The following is a 21,277-nucleotide window of genomic DNA, read 5'->3' as shown; positions in this document are numbered from 1 at the left end:
AGGTGATAGGAGCTAATTCACTGGGAGGTTATTCACCACCCATAATCCACTCCAATAAACTAATTAAGGCCAGCCCTCTCCTCTCAAGGTGGGACAGCATTCGGTGTTATTTATACTCCACAGTCTCCTGTGGATCAGACCAAGCTTAGTCTTCACCTGAACTTGTGGTGATCCTTCTGCCTCAGCCTCCCAAGTCCTGGGATTACAGGTGTGTGCCACCACACTCAACCTGTAGACTAATACACTTATGTTGATGGTTCTTCCCAGAACAAAATGGAACCAGGGCTGGGAAGAGTATGGTGCTGAGCCATGGGTTGGAGGCCCTCCCTCTACCACCATCTCATTTCAGCATGGAACTTCAAAGAATCTAAACATTATAAACTCAAATCTGGCTTTCCAAGTTGTGATGAAAGTACTATGTCAATGTGGTAGGATATAGGTTATTTACTTTAACAGATTGTTAGCTTGATTTATACCTTTAAAATACTTATAAAGCTTGAGAGGAGGGGGGAATGGGATAAAATTAAATTAAATTAAAAAATAAAATAAGACACTCATATATTTGTACATAGGTTACAGGCTTCCCACGTGTGCTCTTGCATAGGACTCCGCAAATGTCAAAGGTGCACAAGATTTTAGTTTTTTATCCTGGGGAAGAGGAAAGGTTAGATGTGTGTTGTGTTGCATTGTAATTGTTACAATGCAAATGCTGAATTCCAAAAAGAAGGATGCTCTTATGCATCAGGCCCAGTGGTGTGGCAAACACTGGGCAAGGGAACTTGTTCTTCCCTAGTGTGTGTTTCATGGAACGTTCTCCAAGATTAAGGCAGGCTTGAAATCCTGCAGCATGGAAGGGAGCAGAGGTAAGATTAGCTTTGTCATTATTTCTACACATTGGTTATTTTTCTAATCTCCACTCACAATTCTGCTCTGGTTTCCCAGGGAGTGAGATGAGCTACCTAGAGAGCAGGAAAGATGTTTCTGGATGGGTACAATTGTAGTCTGGCACTAATCCTCCCTGGAAGGGAGCTGTCCAAATGTCAACTCTTCTCCTTGCATTTAAAAATCCCTACACACACACACACACACACACACACACAAACACACACGAGTGGCTTCAACTGAAATTGCCTAGTGAGCTATTGATGATTTCCACTCTCAGCTCCTGTATATAGTGGTACCCCAGCTTCTTTCTACCAAGTATACTTTCACTGTCTTGGGAAGAATACATTTCACAAGTTCCTTATTTTTGCCTCCTCCCTCTAGCTCCCTCAAAGTGACCTCCCTCCCTATGCCTCTCTCTATTTTTCTGCCCTGTTCTCTTTAGCTACTGCTCTTCCCTGTAGCTTTTCCCAGATACGTCAAGTACCTTCCTCACAGCTGTAAATTGCAGGAGATGCAAATTAAGCTCCCTGGTTAGATTGCTCGGAGTAAATGATGCGAACCCAGTCTTCTCGCTTGGTTTAAAATGATAGAGAAGAACCTCTTTCCAGGAAAGTGGAAACTCCACACTTCTCCAACAACTCTCACTGAAGAAATACGTGTTCTCCCTTGTTTGGTTTTCAACCTCCCTAACTCTAGCAGAACCAGGCTCTGGCCACCCCTTTGTAACACAGATAGTTTCTAGATGTTCCAGGTTTAGTGACTCCTGTTGGGACAGGAAGCAGTTGGCCCCTACTCTTTCCAGCTCAGAGGCCTTAGCTAAACAAGCTTTTGGGATTTCAGCATCCTCATATACATGATGCTGTAATAAGGTTTATGTCATGCCTCCTACTGTGTCAGGTACTGTTCCAAATCCTTTTTCTGCAGTAAATCACCTAAATCCTCACAATGCTGTAGAGGCAGGAACAGTTAAAGAGATGTGAAAACCAAGGCACAGAAGGGTCAGAATGCCCAGGGAATGAATTCTGAGCCCTCAGGAGGAACACAGATCATTGGTCTGAAGTACTACTGCTCTAAATGACCTCTGAGTTAGTTCATTGCCCTGAGGGTGACCTCCCCAGAAGTGACCATGGTGCAGCCAACACTCATCCATTGAACTGTCCCTTGAAATATTCCACTGTTTTTTCACCTAGTATATTGCAAAACAAAAATGCACATCAGCAGTTGGCACCTGGGGAGTCACGACCAATTTTCTTTAAGGTTAAAAAAGTTATTTTGGGTTATCCTATGAAAAGTCTCTTTTTTCAGATCAGCTAGTTCTCCAACTGACAAATGTTCCCAAACCCATATGGCCACTGCTGGTGAGAAACTAGATCCCTGACTAAACAGAAAGTGGCCCTTCTGCCTCCTCAGCATTGGGCTGAAGCAAAGCTGTGCCCTTGGCCTGGGCAGCTGAGAACCTTTCTACATCACAGGGAAACCTTTTGGCACTGCTTCCTTATTCATTGACTGTTGTCCAGAATCCTCTGACCTTGAGGACATTTGTGGAGTTATTACAATGTGAGCCAATGTTGTAAATGCTGCAGAAGCTGCCCAGACTTCCAGACAGGAAGAAAGACTTAGCAGATATTAAAGAAGCCTCACCCCAAATTCTGCTCTAAAAAACTAAAAGGCTGGAAAGATACATATATTACATATAAAAAATACATTGTAATATATAACATACATATGTATGTATATGTTGTATACAATATATATGTTGATATAGTGTTGTAAATTAAAAAATATAAGTGTGTTGAACAGTAAGAAGCAAAGACCACCAAGTATGGTTTGAAATGAATCTGAGTATGCCACTTAGCTGGCATGGGAGAGTTCACCTATTCTTTCTCAGCAGATGTGAGAGCCTAGCCTGTCTCCCTAAGAAGAAATTGAATGAATTTGGTTATGATAAAAAGGATTTTCACCAATAAGGTAAGATTCTGAGTTCAGGCCTCTAGTTGTCTGTCCCATGAGGCAGAATGTAAATTCTTTCTTTCCTTGTTTGTGATATGGAGAAATCTGGTTTCCACCAAGTTCAGAATTGGTGGTTTAAACTTCCAAGTGAGCCTGAGGTCATTTGGTAGTTGGCTTAAATACTCAGAGCTTTGCAAAATTTCTCTTTACGACACATGCAAACAAGAAAGAAAAATTCAGAGGATCCAGAAGTAAGGAAAGTGACTTTAGACCATGTAGTGGGTAGAGTTGAAGCCGTGACATCTTCCAGGTGTGAATCCCAGGTACTTGTCAAGTGCTGAGGGTTTCATGCCTAAGCAGGAGTGAGAAACACAGGGAGATAGCCAGAATGCATTTGTGCAAAATCTCAAGGATTAGAAAAACACTGCTTGTCTGTGATCTGGAATTGAAAAGTGGTGTCTACAAGAAAGATTTCTCTCCAGGCCCTGAGCAGAAACATCAGTAGTGAGAATAGAACTTTAGAAATAAGCAACTTGGTCTAGGATTTAGCTGGCAAACATTTTGGGTCTGGCAGATGCAGCTATAAATCTACTCTCAAGCCCAGGGCACTCCCAGGATTCCCAGGGAAGATAAGCTCCCTAAAGTCTACCATGTGACAGTGAATACTATGTTTAAGGACTCTCTAGAGATGAGACCTACAAATGGAGTGCTTCAAATATAGAGTGTGAGGCATTCTAGAGCTGATATATTTAATTTACTAATCATGACTGTATACCAGACATTGTGCCAGGCTCTGCTTTGCTCTTTGTTCTCATAAACCTTCCTGACACCCACATTCTACTGCACATCTTGTACCAGGCAGGACAGCCTTCCTACTTGGCACTATTTACAGAAAGCTAGACAAGGTCTCACCATCAGCACCTGTCTGAAACTCCACCACACAAGATTCATTCTTCGGGGTCTTGACAACTTTTCCATATCCATGTACACATGCAACTCCCATACTCAATTACAGATGCTGGGCAATATAGTAGTGGAAACAACTCTGAAGCAGTAATCCTGAGGACTGAACTCTGGTCTGGGCTGGCTTTGAGATGTTGGTAAAGCTACATGCCTAGGACAGTCATCAGCAAATAATAGCTGGATAATAAAGGGTAGTGTATTATGTGTTCCTGACCAAGGACTCAACATCCCATACATCACAGCCCCTACTAACCTGTCATCAAAGCAAACTGAACCTTGCTGCCTTGCATGGTGAGGTATGCAAGCACAGCCCTTCACCAGGCTTCCTTGAGACAAATAGAGACTACACTGAGAATGCAGAGAGTAGCACAAATGTTTTAGCAGTTTCCCTTTTGTACCCAACTCTGCAATTTGAGCAAAACTGCTCTGCACAGGATAGTATAAGGGGCCCAAGTTTATGCATAAATTTGATATGCAATGGAGCTTTGGCTCTAATAATCATCAAATATGCCATGATTTATAGTGATTTAACTTCTTAGAATTTAGGATGGAGTGTCATTTGAAAGGCCCAAGCAGAATTATTAAAAAACTATTTCTTCAAGTTTCATCAAAAGTCCTTCTCATAGGTGCTGAACAGTGGCTTGACTTGGATCCGATCATGTTTCCCTCCCTGAAAAGAACTATTGGCAAGAAAAGCGGATCCAGTGTTTTCCTGCTTTGCCTTCCCTTGTGCCTCTAACTCTTCAAACCCTGCTCATCCTCAGAGCTAATGGAGGCAAACAGACTGCACCATACACGACATGGCAGACTTCTTCCACTTTACTGGGAACCATGGAATCAACCACCATCTGCTAAGGACCCTTCCAAAGGCTCTCCTCAAAGAAAGTTTAAAGCAAGCAGGGCAGAAATCAAAGATAGAGTTGCCACTTGAGGTTGAAGGAAGAAATAAAACCACAAGTAGATGGCAGGCCAAACTGAAGAACAGAAAGGAGCTTTTGAAAGCTCTCTTTTGAAATGAGAGATTGGAATAGGAAACACACCCTAGCACACCTTTTTTGTTTCATTTATGTTTTATTAGTACATATTCATGATACATAATTAATACAATCATTGTGGGAAATTTATACCTGTACATATTGATCTTAATTCTTTTTACCTCCCCTCCTCTCCACTCTCCCTGCATCCCTAGATCCCCTTCTTATTTATAAAAGATCTACCTCCCTGTTTCATGGCAAAATTTGACCATGAATTGCATCCTTCTGCAAAACCTTAACAAAGCACCCAGTAGGGATGGGATAGAGCACCAGGTTGGAGTCCCAGCTGGGAGACCTTGGGAGAGTCATTTAGTCTCACTAAACTCAAATTGTTTTATGTGCAGTATGAAGATTATGGCTCCTTTCAGCAATGAAACCATAGTATTCTAACATCCCTACTCTCTTCTCTTTGGATGTGGTTTCAAAGTAAGTATTTGGTGAGATACATGTTCACTTGAGCTTTGCACCCATTCATCCAACTTTTCAGGCAATCTTAAAATGTTAGAATTCTTGTTTAAAATGCTGAAATTTACCTATCTAAATGTCCCATAAACACTTTAACCTCAGCATCTCTAAGCAATTCATTCTCCTTCCTTTACATCAATTCTCTCCCTTTGATGTCTGTATCCCCTGAAGACACCACTGTACCAATATCAAACTGACTACAGGAGTCGCTTGGAAGATGCCCAATCACCTTGCTGCAGACAGGCAGGTCTGCCCACACCCTACTGAGGTCCCCAGTAGTACGGAACACACGCTGAATCAGCCTGCTGCAGACAGGCAGGTCTGTGCATGCCCTACCGAGGTCCTGAGTCATGCAGAAGACAACGAATCACCCCGCTGCAGACAGGCAGCCACCTGGTTCCACACTACAAAGACACAGAGGACACCAGACCACCAGACCAATGTACTGAGTCCCACTGTTCCCAGCCCAGAGGTATGGGCTTCTGAGCCGTTGTCCCACTGCTTCTGGTCCAGAGGAAGGGGCTTCCCAGTCACCATCCCTCCCACTGCTCCCAGCCTAGAGGAAAGGGCTTTTGGGCCACCTTCTGTCCTGCTGCTCCTGGCCCAGAGGAAGTGGCTTCTGAGCCACCATCCCACTGCTCCTGGTCCAGAGGAAAGGGTTTCCCGGCCACCATCCCTCCAGCTGCTCCCAGCCCACAGGAAAGGGCTTTTGGGTCACCATCCCTACCGCTGCTCCCGGCCCCTGTCCCACCTCACCCAGCTCAGAGGAGGTAATCCGTGAAGGCGCTAACAGCCCCCTGCCCCAGTTGAAATGAGAAAACACGTAAATAAGTCTCAAAACCAGACTTCCAGATTACCTACAGCAACCCCAAAGGGAAATGAGATGGAACACTCTGATACTCAACCACCTGGACCCACTGAATTGGCAACAGAAGAGGATCTGGAAAAAATGAAACCAGAAATAATTTCTCAGATAACAGGAGAAATTGTGCCCCTAGTGCAAGACATGATTAATAAATCTAGAGAGGAGCTGAGGAACATGATGGAATCCCAACATAAGAAACAAATGGAATCCATAAAACAGATGCAAATAGATTTCCAGGACATGAAAAACTCCATTGAAAGTCTACACAGCAGAATGAGCCAATGTGAGGACAGAATTTCAGATATAGAAGATAAGATTGCAATTAGTGACCAGGACAAGAAAAATTGCTTCAAAATTATAAGGGAACATGAGAAATCAATCCAGCAGCTGCTAGATGATGCAAAGAAGAATAACATAAGACTGATTGGAGTCAGTGAAGAAACAGGAGAAAGTGCAGATGACATAAAAAAATCTCTTCACAGAAATAATGGCAGAAAACTTCCCAAGCAGGGGAAAAGAGCTTGACCTACATATAAGTGAGGCATATAGGACTCCAAATAGCCTTGATCAAAAAAAATCTACACATAGGCATATAACTGTTAAGATTCCAGAAACACAACAGAAGAACAAAGTTCTCCAAGCAGTCAGGGAAAAGAAACAAATCACATACGAAGGAAAGCCCATCAGAATCACAGCAGACTTCTCAACACAAACCATCTAGGCAAGAAGAGCTTGGAGTGACATATTCCAAGCCCTAAAAGAAAACAGCTTCCAACCCAGATTGATGTACCCTGCAAAACTATCTTTCAAAACGGGTGGAGAAATAAGATACTTTCATGACAAAGAGCACCTTAGGAACTTCGTGAATACCAAACCAGCACTCCAAAGAATTTTACACAATATCCTAGGAACAGACATTGAGGATCACAACCCCAGGAAGCAAAGCAGAATAAACCCATCTGGCATGACAAGAAATTAAATGTAAAGGGGGAGAACCCAACAAAAAGAAAAAGTCATGGCAATGGCAAGCCAATGTGTTTCAGTTATAACCATCAACGTTAATGGTCTCAATTCACCAATCAAAAGAAATAGACTGGCAGAATGGGTCAAAAAGCAAAATTCAGCAATATGCTGCATACAAGAAATACACCTAATTCAAAAGGAAACTCATAGACTGAAAGTTAAAGGGTGGAAAACAATACTCCATGCATCAGGAACCTGAAAAAGAGAAGTAGTAGCTATTTTCTTTGTCGATCAAGTAGATTTCAAACCAACACTGATTAAAAGAGATGAAGAAGGACACTACATGCTTGTAAAGGGAAGAATCCAAGAGGAAGGGATGACAATCATAAATATCTATGCACCAAACACTAGTGAACCCAACTATATAAAACAAATACTAACAGACATGAAAAGTCATATATGCACTAATACAATTGTAGTGGGGGACCTCAACACCCCACTGTCACAAATAGATAGATCAACTAGATCAAAAATAAGTAATGAAATACTAGAACTCAATCAAAGTCTCGAACAAATGAACTTAACAGATGTTTACAGAGTGTTCCACCCCACAAAATCAGAATACACATTCTTCTCTGCTGCACATGGGTCATTCTCCAAAATAGACCACATACTCACACATAGAACATGTTTAAGTAAGTGCAAAGGAATTGAAGTTATTCCCTGTATATTATCAGACCATATTGGGATGAAATTGGAGATCCATAGCAAAAGAAACTCAAAAAGTTTCATAAACACATGGAAATTGGACAACACACTTCTGAATAACCAGTGGGTCACAGAGGAAATTAAAGAAGAAATCAGACAGTTCCTTCAATTAAATGACAATGACAATACAACATATCAGAATCTATGGGACACAATGAAAGCAGTCTTACAAGGGAAATTCATAGCAGTGAATACGCATATTAGGATAACAGAATGAGCCCAATTAAACAACCTGATGCTGAACCTCAAGCTTCTAGAACAAGAAGAGCAGGACAACCCCAAACCTCATACAAGGGAGGAAATTATAAAGATCAGAGGAGAAATCAATGCAATGGAGACTAAGAGAATGATACAAAAAATCAATGAAGCCAAGAGTTGGTTCTTCGAAAGAATCAACAAAATTGACAAACCTTTAGCCAACCTTGTCAGAAAAAGGAAAGAAAAGGCCCTAATCCATGCAATTAGGACTGAAAAGAGTGAAATTACAACACACCCAGCAAAAATCTAGATGATCATCAATACCTACTTCCAGAACCTATACACCAATAAGATGGACAACACAGAAGAAATGGACAGATTCCTAGATACATATGAATTAGCAAAGTTGAACGAAGAAGACCTAAAAATTTTGAGCAACCCAATATCAACCAATGAAATTGAAAATGTAATTAAAAACTTATCAACTAAGAAAAGCCCGGGCCCTGATGGCTTCACTGCTGAATTCTACAAGACATTTAGAGAGGAACTGCTGCCACTACTGTTTAAACTCTTCAGTGAAATTGAAAGGGAAGCAATACTCCCAAATTCATTCCTGGAAGCAAGCATCACCTTGATCCCCAAAGCAGAGAAAGACCCAACTGACAAAGAGAACTATAGGCCAATCTCACTAATGAACATAGATGCAAAAATCCTTAATAAGATAATGGCAAAGAGAATGCAGAAGACCATCAAGAAGATCATACACCCTGATCAAGTGGGATTCATCCCAGGGATGCAGGGATGGTTCAATATATGAAAATCAATTAATGTAATACACTATATCAATAGAGCCAAGGACAAAAACCATATGATTATCTCCATAGACGCAGCAAAAGCATTTGACAAAATCCAACATGCATTTATGATAAAAACCCTACAAAAAATTGGAATAGATGGTCTCTACCTCAAACTGATAGAAGCCATCTATGACAAACCAACAGCCAATAGCATACTAAATGGTCAAAAACTGAAATTCCTTCACACTAAAACCAGGAACAAGACAAGGATGTTCACTATCACCACTCTTGTTCAATATAGTTCTGGAAACAGCCACGGCAATTAGACAAGAGAAAGAAATAATAGGAATGAAGATAGGTAATGAAGAAGTCAAATTGTCATTATTTGCAGATGACATGATACTCTATATAGAAGACCCCAAGAACTCCACCAAAAGTCTTCTAGACTTAATAACCAAATTCAGTCAAGTAGCTGGTTACAAGGTCAACACACAAAAATCAATAGCTTTCCTCTACACCAGTGACAGACTCACTGAGAGAGAAATAGGGCAAATAATTCCTTTCACAATAGCATCCAAAAACTGAAATACCTAGGAATCATCCTAATGAAAGAAATCAAAGACCTCTTCTCTGAAAACTATGGCACTCTGAAAAGAGAGATTGAAGATGATATCAGAAAATGGACAGACATCCCCTGCTCCTGGCTAGGAAGGATTAATAGAGTGAAAATGGCCATACTTCCAAAACTGCTATATAGATTTAATGCAATTCCAATTGAGATCCCAGCAGCATACTTCATAGACCTTGAGAAAAAAATCCAAAAATTCATTTGGAGCAAGAAGAGACCCAGAATAGCAAAAGCAATTCTAGGTAACAGAGGCACGGCAGGGGGTATCACAATCCCCAACCTGCAACTATACTACAAAGCTACTGTGATAAAAACAGCATGGTACTGGCAAAGAAACAGACTTGAGAACCAGTGGAACAGATTAGAAGATGCAGAAACAACTCCAGACACACTCAGCCATCTCATCTTCGACAAAGGAGCCAAACACCCTCACTGGAGGAAAGATAGCCTCTTTAATAAATGGTGCTGGAAAAACTGGGCTTCAACTTGCCAAAGAGTAAAATTAGACCTATATCTCCTGCCATACACTAAACTAAAATCAAAATGGATTAAAGATCTAAATATTAAAATAGAAACTCTGAACCAGTTGGAACAGAGGTTAGGTAGAACCCTTGAAGACATCGGTGTAGGAAAAGATTTTATGAACAAAACCTCAGTTGCCCATGAACTAGCACAAACAATCAACAAATGAGATCTCCTCTTATTAAAAAGTTTCTGCACAGCAAGAGAAACCACCAGCAGTGTGAAGAGACAACCCACAATGTGGGAAAAAATCTTCACCTGCTCTTCCTCAGGCAAATGTCTACTATCTCGAATCTATAAAGAACTTAAAAGATCAGACCTCCACAATTTAAAGACCCAATCCAAAAATGGGCATCTGAAATGAACAGACATTTCTCAGACAAAGAAGTAGAAATAGCAAATAAATACATGAAAAAATGTTCAACATCACTGGTCATTCGAGAGATGCAAATGAAAACAACACTGAGATTCCACTTCACTCCAGAAAGAATGGCTGCTGTCATGAAATCAACCAATTACCCATGCTGGCGGGGCTGTGGGGAAAGAGGAACCCTGCTCCACTGCTGGTGGGAGTGTAGACTGGTGCAAGCACTGTGGAAATCAGTATGGAGATACCTCAAAGAACTAGGGCTGAAAGTCCCATTTGACCCCTCTATTCCACTGCTGGGGATCTTCCCCAAAGAATTAAAAGAATCATACCACAGTGATATATGTGCACCCATGTTCATAGCAGCACAGTTTGTGATAGCTAAAACTTGGAAACAGCCCAAATGCCCATCAACTGGAGACTGGATAAAGAAAATGTGGGGTTTTTTAATAAAATGGAGTACTACTCAGCCATAAAAAATGAGAAATTATAGACATTTATAGCTAAGTGGATGCACATTGAGGCAATACTCTAAAGTGAAATAAATAGGACACACATGTATAAATACCAAATAGTTTCTGTGGTGTGAGAAACTGAAAGTGTAAATAAGGACTAAATGTATAATAGGTAATGTGAAATAGGAAGAAAAGGGGCAAAGGGGAAAGAAGTGGAAGGGCTAGGGGAAAGGATAGAAGGGAATGGGATTAATATGAGAAAATGGAAAAATAGCAACAAAATCTTTGTAAATAGGGAGGACTGGAGGGGTTGAAGGGAGGGCTGGGCAACGGTGAAAAATAAGAACCAAGAGAGACTATGTGAAGGTGCAAATTTCCAATGATGAATGTCATTTTATTGTATACCTGAAATGTACCAATGATTAGAATGAATAATCGATAATGTAAAATAGGAAGAAAAGGTCCAAAGGGGTAGGGGTAGTAGGAGGGGAAGGGGAAAGGAAAGAAGGGAAAGGAAAAAATGCTGAGAAATGGAAAAAATGGAAATAGAGTCTTTGTAAATAGGGAAGGGTAGAGGGGGTGAAGGGAGGGCTAGGAATGGGGAAAAAATAAGAACCAAGATGCATTATATAAAGGTACAATTCCCAATGAGAAATGTAATTGTGTTATATACCTATAATGTACCAATAAAAGAATTTAATACAAAAAAAAATGATTACAAAGCTGGATGTCCTGGCCTTTGCCCTTAGCCTCCATGACCATAACTGATTATTTTCTCATAATTTTACCTCCCTACCTGGACTACTTCCTGTGATCTGACCTTTCACCATCCCAAAGCCATTTTCCACAGTCACCTTTCTGAAGCATCAATCACTTCTTGTTCAAAACCCTTCACTGGCTTTGTTCACACTCTTCCTTGGATCTCATTGTACCACCTCCCTCCTGAGCCCTTCATCAGGCCAACTTTTACTCATCCTTAAAAATTCACTTCCTGCACAAAATACTCCTTTGTGCCAACTCTCTTGCCAAGCTCCCCTGTGTTGCTCCACCATCCTGCAGCCTTTGAACATTTGTACTCTAGCACTCACTGTCATATCCTGGCCACCATCCCCAAGCTTGGCCACTGTCAGTTCTGGCAGGTGAGACAATTGCAGGGACCAGCCTGGCCTCTGCTGATAGAAGAGTTCTATGCCATACCACCCTTGGTTCCAGGTAGTCTGAGTACAGCTACACCACCCTCGGTTCCAGGAAACATCTGTACCGCCCCCCAATCTGAGAATCACCACCACCCCGCCTCTGTCCCTAGAGCCCTCAAGACAGTGACTCCTCAAAACAATGCCTAGCAACCACTACCCTTTTAAAGTCTTTGCTCCTGCCTCACTATGCTGACTTCCCTTTTGGATTTCAGCCTGCTTGCCAGCACCCAAGCATTAAATAAATAACCAAGTTGCTCACACAAAGCCTGCCATGGGTGGTCTCTCTACCCTCTTCACCCCCCTCATACACTTACCACCTTGAACTCTGTCTGCCTCCCAAGTCAGGCTGTGGACTCCCTGAGAACAGGGATGTATTTTGGAACTCTGTTACCTAGCAGAACATCTGACCTATACCAGCAACTTAAAAACTTTAATTCATGTATGTTTTCTTTGGATCCAGTAATGTCACTGATCTAGAGCAGAACAGTCACGATCCAGCCACCAAAATCTGTTGGATGAAGATGGAGATGGGCTGAGATTCGAGCCCAGCACCCTAGCCCCATGCCAGGGTTTTTATTGGACACTGGTATCTGCATGTGGCAAACAGAGTTGGGTCAAGTTGATGCTAACAAACTGCATTAGGCAGAGCCATTTGGAGAGACATTTATGTTTCCAAATGAACCATTATATATGGCAGATGCTACATTAAGGTAATTATTTTACACAAAATATAATCAATTTCCCTGTATGCTTTCTTTTCAGCAAATGATTCTATACAAATAAAAGTTTCATGTTTTGGCTTGATTAGAAGGCTTTTTCTGGAATGGCAAAAAAAAAAAATGCTCCAGAAGCCTTGCTGGAAATTTCCAAATATCACTGAGTCTTCAAATATTATACTACGTTGATCAGTTTTCATTGGCTTCTACCTACTTGGGTGACTCAATTGCTTTGCAAATCACCCTCTGCTTTAGACCTCATTTTCTTCATCTGAAAAATAAAATGAATGGATTAGATTATCTCTGAGGTAGCTTTCCAGCTCTTAAATTCTCTTCCAGCATTTCTTATTATTTTACTTTCCATTTAATATCTTGTTTTAAGTCAACTGATAGTCCTGAAGTTCAGCAGCAAAGCAAATAAATCAAGGAACTATTCTTTGTATAAACTGTTTTTTTATGGTGCCAATTTTAAATATGTTTATTGAAGACATCACATTTCCACTTATAATACAGTGCTTATAAAATGCAATGTTATCTTTTCCCTGTGCACATGTTCCATGTTCAAGTATTGAGAATGCCCAGTACTTTGCTGTAACAGTTAAACTTTAACTGCCACAGAATTTGCTACAAATTTAGGTCCTTCAATGTTTTATTGTGTGGAATAATGCTTAATCTATACTTGGGGTTGGCTTAACCTCTTCAATGGTAGGCCCTGAGGAAGCACCACCAGAGGGAGAAGTCCCCCACTGGGGAAGCCCCCAGGCATTCCTCCAGGTGTGCCACCTGCACTCTGGTACATCTTGGTAAAGATGGAATTGCAGACTTTCTCCAGCTCCTTCTGCTGATGTTCAAATTCTTCCTTCTCTTCAGTCTGATTCTTAACCAGCCAGTTGATGATTTCATTACACTTATCAAGAATCTTCTGTTTCTGCAGATCTTGCCCTGAAGTTTCTCATCTTCAACAGTTGCTTTCACATTGAAAGCATAGGACTCCAGTGAATTCTTGGAGGACACCTTATCCCTCTGCTTCTCATCTTCAGCTTTGTACTTCTCTGCTTCCTAGACCATATACTTTATGTTCTCCTTGCTCAAAAGGCCCTTGTCATCAGTGATGGTAATCTTGTTCTCTTTCCCTGTACTCTTGTCAACAGCAGAGACACTGAGGATGCCATTGGGATCAATATCAAAGGTGACCTCAATCTGAGGAACACCATGGGGTGCAGGAGGTATGCCTGTGAGTCCAAACTTGCCAAGCAGGTTGTTATCCTTAGTCATGGCACACTCACCTTCATATACCTGAATAAGCACACCGGGCTGGTTGTCAGAGTAGGTAGTGAAAGTCTGTGTCTGCTTGGTAGGAATGGTAGCATTGTGTTTGATGAGGACTGTTATGACTCCACTAGCAGTTTCAATACCAAGGGAAAGAGGAGTAACATCCAAGAGCAGCAAATCTTGAACATTTTCAGACTTGTCTCCAGACAGAATGGCTGCCTGAACAGCTGCACCATAAGCAACACCTCATCAGGGTTGATGCTCTTATTCAGTTCTTTTCCACTGAAGAAATCTTATAGAAGCTTCTGGATCTTGGGGATATGAGTAGAACCACCCACCAGGACAATGTCATGGATTTGTGACTCATCCAGTTTGGCATCTCGAAGAGCCTTCTCTACAGGGTTCAGTGTGCCACGGAACAGGTCAGCATTCAACTCTTCAAATCGAGCGCAAGTAATGGAGGTATAGAAGTTGAGTCCTTCCTAGAGGGAATCAATCTCAATACTGGCTTGGGTGCTGGAAGACAGGGTTCTCTTAACTCATTCACATGCAGTATGGAGATGGCAGACAGATCTCTTGTTCTCACTGATGTCTTTCTTATGCTTGCACTTGAACTCAGCAATAAAATGGTTGACCATTCAGTTGTCAAAGTCTTCACCTAAGTGGATGTCTCCAGCTGTAGATTTCACCTCAAAGATTCCATCTTCAACAGTGAGGATTGACACAGCAAAAGTGCCACCTCCTAAATAAAAAATCAGCAGATTTCTTTCAGCTCCAACCTTTTTGTCTAAGCCATAAGCAATAACAGCAGCTGTTGGCTCATTGATAATTCTAAATACATTAAGACCAGCAATAGTTCCAGCATCTTTGGTTGCTTGACGCTGAGAGTCATTAAAGTAAGCTGGCACAGTAACCACAGCGTTGGTAACAGTCTTTCCAAGATAAGCTTCGGCAATTTCCTTCATCTTTGTCAGCACCGTAGAAGATAATTTTTCTGGATAGAAGCTCTTTGTTTCTCCTTTGTATCTGACCTGAACCTTGGGTCTGCCTGCATCATTCACCACCATGAAGGGCCAATGCTTCATATCTGACTGGACTACAGCATCATCAAATCTTCATCCAATCAGACACTTGGCATCAAAAACTGTGTTGGTGGGGTTCATCGCAACCTGACTTTTTGCAGCATCTCCAATCAGTCATTCGGTGTCGGTGAAAGTAGCATAATTTGGGGTGGTTTGGTTTCCCTGATCATTGGTGATTATCTCCACCTTCCCATGCTGGAAGACACCCACACAAGAGGAGATGGTGCCAAGATCAATGCCAGCTGCAGGTCCCTTAGACATGGTTGCTTGAGTGTAGGACTGGTTTTACTGGTGAAGAAATTGCACAAAAGCCTCCAAAGCTGCTGGAACATTCGATGAGCTAAAATGGATTTTTTGATTTTGTGTAATATTTACCTTGACAACAATTCCCTGCCTGATTTGAGATAGACTTAATAAAAATCTTGCATACAACTTTTTTTTTTTGGTACCGGGGATTGAACTTGGGTCCTTGTGCTTGTGCAGCAGGCAGCAAAACCACTGAGCTAAATCCCCAGCCCCTCATACAAATTTTTTTACACAAAAATCATATATTTTTTTCCATTAAGGTTATTGGTACATTTTAGGTATACATTACAGTTACATTCATCATTGGGATCTTGTACCTTTACATGTTATATCTTGGTTCTTATTTTTTCCCCATTCCCTTCCCCTCCCTTCACCCCCTCCACCCTTCCCTATTTACAAAGGCTTTGTTTCCATTTTTTTCTTTTCTCATATTTTTCTTTTCCTTTCTTTCCTTTCCCTCTCCCACTTCCTCTAGTCCTTTAGACCTTCAAAACAACATCTATTTTCAGGACCAGCTACACAATCTGTGGAACCCAGCACAAAATTTAAATGCTGGGCTTCTGCCTAAATATAAGCAAAAATTTTAAGGTGGTGACAGCATGAAACCAAGGCTAGAGCTGTTCTGAGAGGGACCCTATGAAACTTCCAGCCCTGTTAATCTATTCATGCTATACATGTGCTATTCATGCTATACATGCCAGTTGAACAACAAAAGTGTCTGTTAGTAAATATGCCTAGTCATTTTCCCTAAACACTGTATTCTATATAAATCAAACAATAAGGGATAGAGGTGTACAGAAGGGAAGAAATCACTAAAATTTTGGCCATGATCTAAGTTCCTTCATGCCCACTCAGTGACTCCTGGGCTAGAATTAGGCATGGGTGCCATGTGTGGCTTGACTCATTCACATGCCTTTGCAGAAATCACTAGACTTTTTAACCACCTGCTTTCCCCTCTATAAAATAAGGGACCTGTGAAGCTTTGCTTGTTTTCAGATCCCAAGGCTTGTTTCCATGGCCAGGTAATTATTCTCGTAGCTTTTTTCTTTCAATTTTGATTCACGTTTACATTCTTCTTGTGAAGTTGATGCCTGAACATAACACAATTTAACTCCTTTTTTTCATCCTGTTTCCTTTACCTCCTCTCTCTCCCTCTAGATCTCTTTCCCATTTGAGAAAGATCTATCTCCCTCTTTCCTGTGATCTATCTTTTATTTTGCTCTTTTTTATAATTTGGGTTTCACTTAGCTTTTATGTGTGACATAATACAGGAAAGTGCTCATATCACATGAATATAGTTCGATACTCACTTATAAACTGAATACATTCATGTATCCAGCTCCAATATAAAAAATTAGAAGATGACCATGATATCTAAAGCCCTTCTCTCTGATGGCCATAAGCTCAGCTCTTACAAGGGTAATCATAAAGCTGGCTTTCAATAATATAAATTAAATTTTCTTACATTTGAACTTCAAATAAATTGGATCATACATTATGTATGTGTCTGACTTCTTTAACTCTATATTGTAGACCCTTCACTCTCACTGATACAGTGTTCTTTTGTATAAATACACCACAGTCGAGTTGCCCTTCAGCTGGTGATGGGCATTTAGGTAGATTTCATTTTAGGCTGGTCATGAAAGTTTAATAAAAATTTTTCATTCCTAATGCTCAAGAATTTTGTTAAGATCGAAATTTAGAGTTAGGTGTGGTGCACACTTATAATCCTAGCACCCTGGGAGGCTGAGGCAAAAGGATCACAAATTTAAGCTCAATCTGGGCAATTCAGTGACTTAGCAAGACTCTGTCTCAAAAAAATAAAAATAAAAAAGAGCTAAGGATATAAGTCAATGTAAAGGCCCTGAGTTAATTCACAGTACTACAGTAGTAGAAAAAAGAAAGAAAGATTAGTTTACTTTCTTTTTCTTTTCTTTCTTTCTATTTTTTTTGAGACAGAGTCTCCCTCTGTAGTTCAGGCTGCCTTGAATTCACTATGTAGCTCAGGCTGGCCTCAAACTCAGGGCAAGTCTCCTGCCTCATCCTCCTGAGTGCTGGGATTATAGGTGAGCACCATCATGCCCAGCTAGTTTACTTTCTTGCTTTGATTTTATAAATATTGAGGCACAAACACCGTTGTATAGGGGTTTTCAAAAGGTTTGTCATCTTTCCTTAATTCAGAAAGCAAACAGTGAGCAGAGGAGAATTTTGCCTTCCTCTTACACCTCAGCTTCTGCTTGCCATGTCACAATCACAATCACAATCAGGTGTTACTTCCTAGTGTACAGAGGAAGCAAACTTTGTCACTGTGATCAATCTCTCTGATGACAATACCAAGACAGAAAGGGCTTCTGAGTTTATAAAGAGGAAAGTTTTTCCTTCTAGAGCTCAGGGTGTCTGTGACAAGCCAAGCCAGACCAGGATAGGCTGGGTGATGGGAACAAGTCACATCTTCCAGGAACAGTAGTACTGGAGTCCTGGGAGAGATATGAGAGCTGGTGCTGGGAGAGCGCTGCATGCAGACAGATGAAATAGCCTCCAGGGACATGGAATAGACAAAATCTGGCAATTCGGGCAGGTGGTCTATAAGCACCTCAGGAGAGAGTAACATGCAGTTCCTCTCCAGAAGGCACTCAGATCAACCTTTACATCTGGGCAGAGGTTGGTGTCAGGGAGAACCAGGATGCACTGCTAACTGTAGGCATAACTCCAACCCTGAAATGACTGGCAAGAGCAAGAAACTTGCCTTGTGGACAAGTGTCAAGATTAGGCAGGTACCCAGGCAAGAGCTCAGCAGGCCTACCTAGTACCTCACTATCAGAACCAGGGCAGAGTAGACTCAGCAGTAAGGTTGAACACTGCTGTCATTCACCAAGTCAATAAATAATTATTGAGTTCCTAGCCACTTCTCAAGTGCTACTACATTAGGTGATATTGGTGAACAAAACATGTGCAGTAATTCCATCAGTTAGGATTCTTTCAGCTACAAGTAACAGAATTCCCAATAAAAATGGTATCAACAATAGGAATTAGTTAGTAATCTCACATACAGAATCTGGAATTGGGTAGTTTAGGATTGTCTCAGTAACTCCCCAATGTCAGGATTTTGCTGAACCTCTCTTCGGTTTCCACGTGGCTGCAAAAAGACTGCAGTAGCTCCATGAAGCACATCTTTATATGCTAGTGTTGAAAATAAAGACTAAAACAACTTCTTGCATGAATTGTTTTCTAATCTGAGAGAAAAAATTTTTTCAAAAAGCTTCCCTGTTGAATGCCTCCTATCACCATGACCAGAACTGGGCCATATAACTGAAATTGAAAACAATCACTTGAAAGGGGAATGGGATGAACACAGTTGCTTAGACCAATTGTGATGCAAGCCTTGGGTATACTTGCCCCGATACGTGAGTAAACTCAGTGCCATGTTGGTGAGGAAGACTAGGGTGGCTATGGGGAAGACAGTGAAAAAGTTTCTTGCCACCACCCAATCTCTTCTACTACCCTTCCACTACTGTGGGGTCAGAATGGGTCCCAGAGTTTGAAGGTTTCTACACAAGCATGGTAAACACACTTTCTTGGCAGTCATATGGAGTTTAACCTGTAACAGAAAGGCCAAGAGTCTACAAGCTCTGGAAGACTTCAGCTATCAAACTACTCATCTCTCCAATTTTCAGAGTAGTTCTATAGAGTTCTCCTAAAGACCAGCCCTTGTTTAGTTCAGCCTTCTTTCTCTAATGGTGGCACCAAAAAGTGTAGGAAAGCAGCGGTTGCTTTCTGCGTCCTTGGAAGTTTGGGGTGTCCTACCACTTAGTTTTATTTCACCTCTCTTTGAGTCTATTTATATTTTTGGCTTATACAACCACCTGGGACAGAGGGTTCGATAGCCTTCAACAGCAGTGTATACAACAGCAATTTTCAACATGTGAATATTATCTCAAGTTTCTAAGCATTGCTCATCTATTCATTAGTGTTGGTTGATTAGAGGCTGGCTTCTAATACCATCACAGATCACTTATCCTTTAGATATCCTCAAACAGAAAAAGGCCAGAATTATAGTACTTGCCATTTATCAGGCAATGAGTATGTGCTAGGCAATATTCCAAGTGCATTTGTATGTATTAACTAAGTTAATCGTCAAGCAATCCTATGAGGAAGAAATTGCTGTACATTTTGTTTTGCAAAAGAGTCACAGTAAGCATTATTAATTAACTTGCACAAGATTCCATACCTCATAAGAGAAGAAGCCTTATATCCCCCCTCAGAAGGGACAAGATGTCCTCTTTGCAGGACTCCTAAATCTTTTTCACCTTATGACTTGTAGATACCGTAAGGGACTCACTAGAGTAAAACAAGATTATGTATTTTTCTCTTTTAAAGAAAGCTATTTTAATTGAAAAATAAAGTTGTATATATTTATCAAGTACAACATATTGTTTTTAAATATGTGGATATTGTGGAATGGTTAAGTTGAGCTCATTAACATATATATTACCTCCCATACTTAATTTTTGTGGTATGAAAACTTAAAATCTACTCTGAGCAATTTTAAAGAATATAATAGATTGCTACTAACTAAGAATATAATAGGTTACTACTAATAGTCTACTGCCTAAGTTAAATGTTGTGTCCTTTACCAACATCTCTCCAATCATCTCCCCCACTAATTGTCCCACATATTTAATAAGCAAAGCAGAGTCAAGCCATGGATTCCTTTCCCATTTGTCACCTGTGGTCTGTCCTTCCAAACTGTAGAAGCACCTGTCACATTACTTACTCAGTGAAAATGTACACTCAAAGTCTCTCACAAAGACTGTCTCCAGATTACAAAGAGGTCATCTGGGAACAGTGGCAATTTGAGAACAGCCATAGGACTCTCATAGTTTTCAGAATAGCTTTCCCAAATTCCAAGGCATAGAGGGCCATCTCTTCACTGAAGTTCCTTTTAACCATCTTGGATATATGCCTTGCTATAAGCAAGTTCTTTGAGAACATGAACTATGTTTTATTCATGGGTGTAACAGTACCTTCCCCTGAAACACTGGTGAAAGAGTTTTATTTGTTTGTGAGCCCCCCTTCAACAAAAATACTGACAGTTTTTTAAGGCTTTTCTTTGGCATATAATCCAGTTGGAGATATTGCCAGGACTTGGTGACCACAAAGAAATACCCTTCCCAAGAGCTGGGAGATAAAAGAACAGGTGACTTCAGTTTGATTTGATTTTTTTCTGTAGATTTATCAGGGAAAACAAAGGAACCTTTACCCAGCTTCCATTCCACCAACTCTTGTGTTTTTCACAGTCTGAGCTTTTCCTAACACATGATCACCATCACCACCAACAACCACACGTGACGAGAAGTAAACACTTCTCATGAGAAAAATGAAGCACACTGTTTCAAGGAGAATGGTTGAAGCTTGATGCTTTGAGTTAGGTGGAATAGAAGAAAGGCTGAAATATCCACCAGAGGAGTTTTTGGGAGAACAGGAGGGGTACTTTAGGGGATTTCTCTAAATGGTAGTTAAATCCAATGCCTCAGATGGATGGCTGAGCCATGCTCTTGGGTCCAGGGCACTAAGTGCCTAAAATGAGAAGAGACATGACAGAACCTTCAATGTGTAACAAGTGTCCCCTGGAAAGCTCCAGGTGGATCCCCAGCATCAGAACTCCTGGGAGCTACTTAAACTGAAGATAGATATGAAGACCTCTATGTAACTTGAATTCACACTGGAAATAAATGAGGAGTGGTTTTCTATCTAAATCTTTAGTATGTCCTCACTTTTAATTCCACAAGCTTTTTCTGGAACACAAATCTGTTTTTCTCTCATACTGCAGTTATAGATCACATCA

The 21,277-nt window shown here is 40.9% G+C and overlaps 1 pseudogene; it reads right to left on the bottom strand.

The window, feature by feature from the left end:
* Positions 1 to 13,440: 13,440 nt before the first annotated feature.
* LOC101719632 (heat shock cognate 71 kDa protein pseudogene) lies at positions 13,441 to 15,510 on the bottom strand (annotated as a pseudogene).
* Positions 15,511 to 21,277: the final 5,767 nt, after the last annotated feature.

The sequence above is a fragment of the Heterocephalus glaber genome, unplaced genomic scaffold, assembly GCF_053883595.1.
Source record: "Heterocephalus glaber isolate CG9 unplaced genomic scaffold, H.glaber_assembly_v1.0 deba00001504, whole genome shotgun sequence".
NCBI lineage: Eukaryota > Metazoa > Chordata > Mammalia > Rodentia > Bathyergidae > Heterocephalus > Heterocephalus glaber.
The sequence above is the reverse complement of the archived record's forward strand: the minus strand, read 5'-3'. Positions and strand labels throughout refer to the sequence as shown.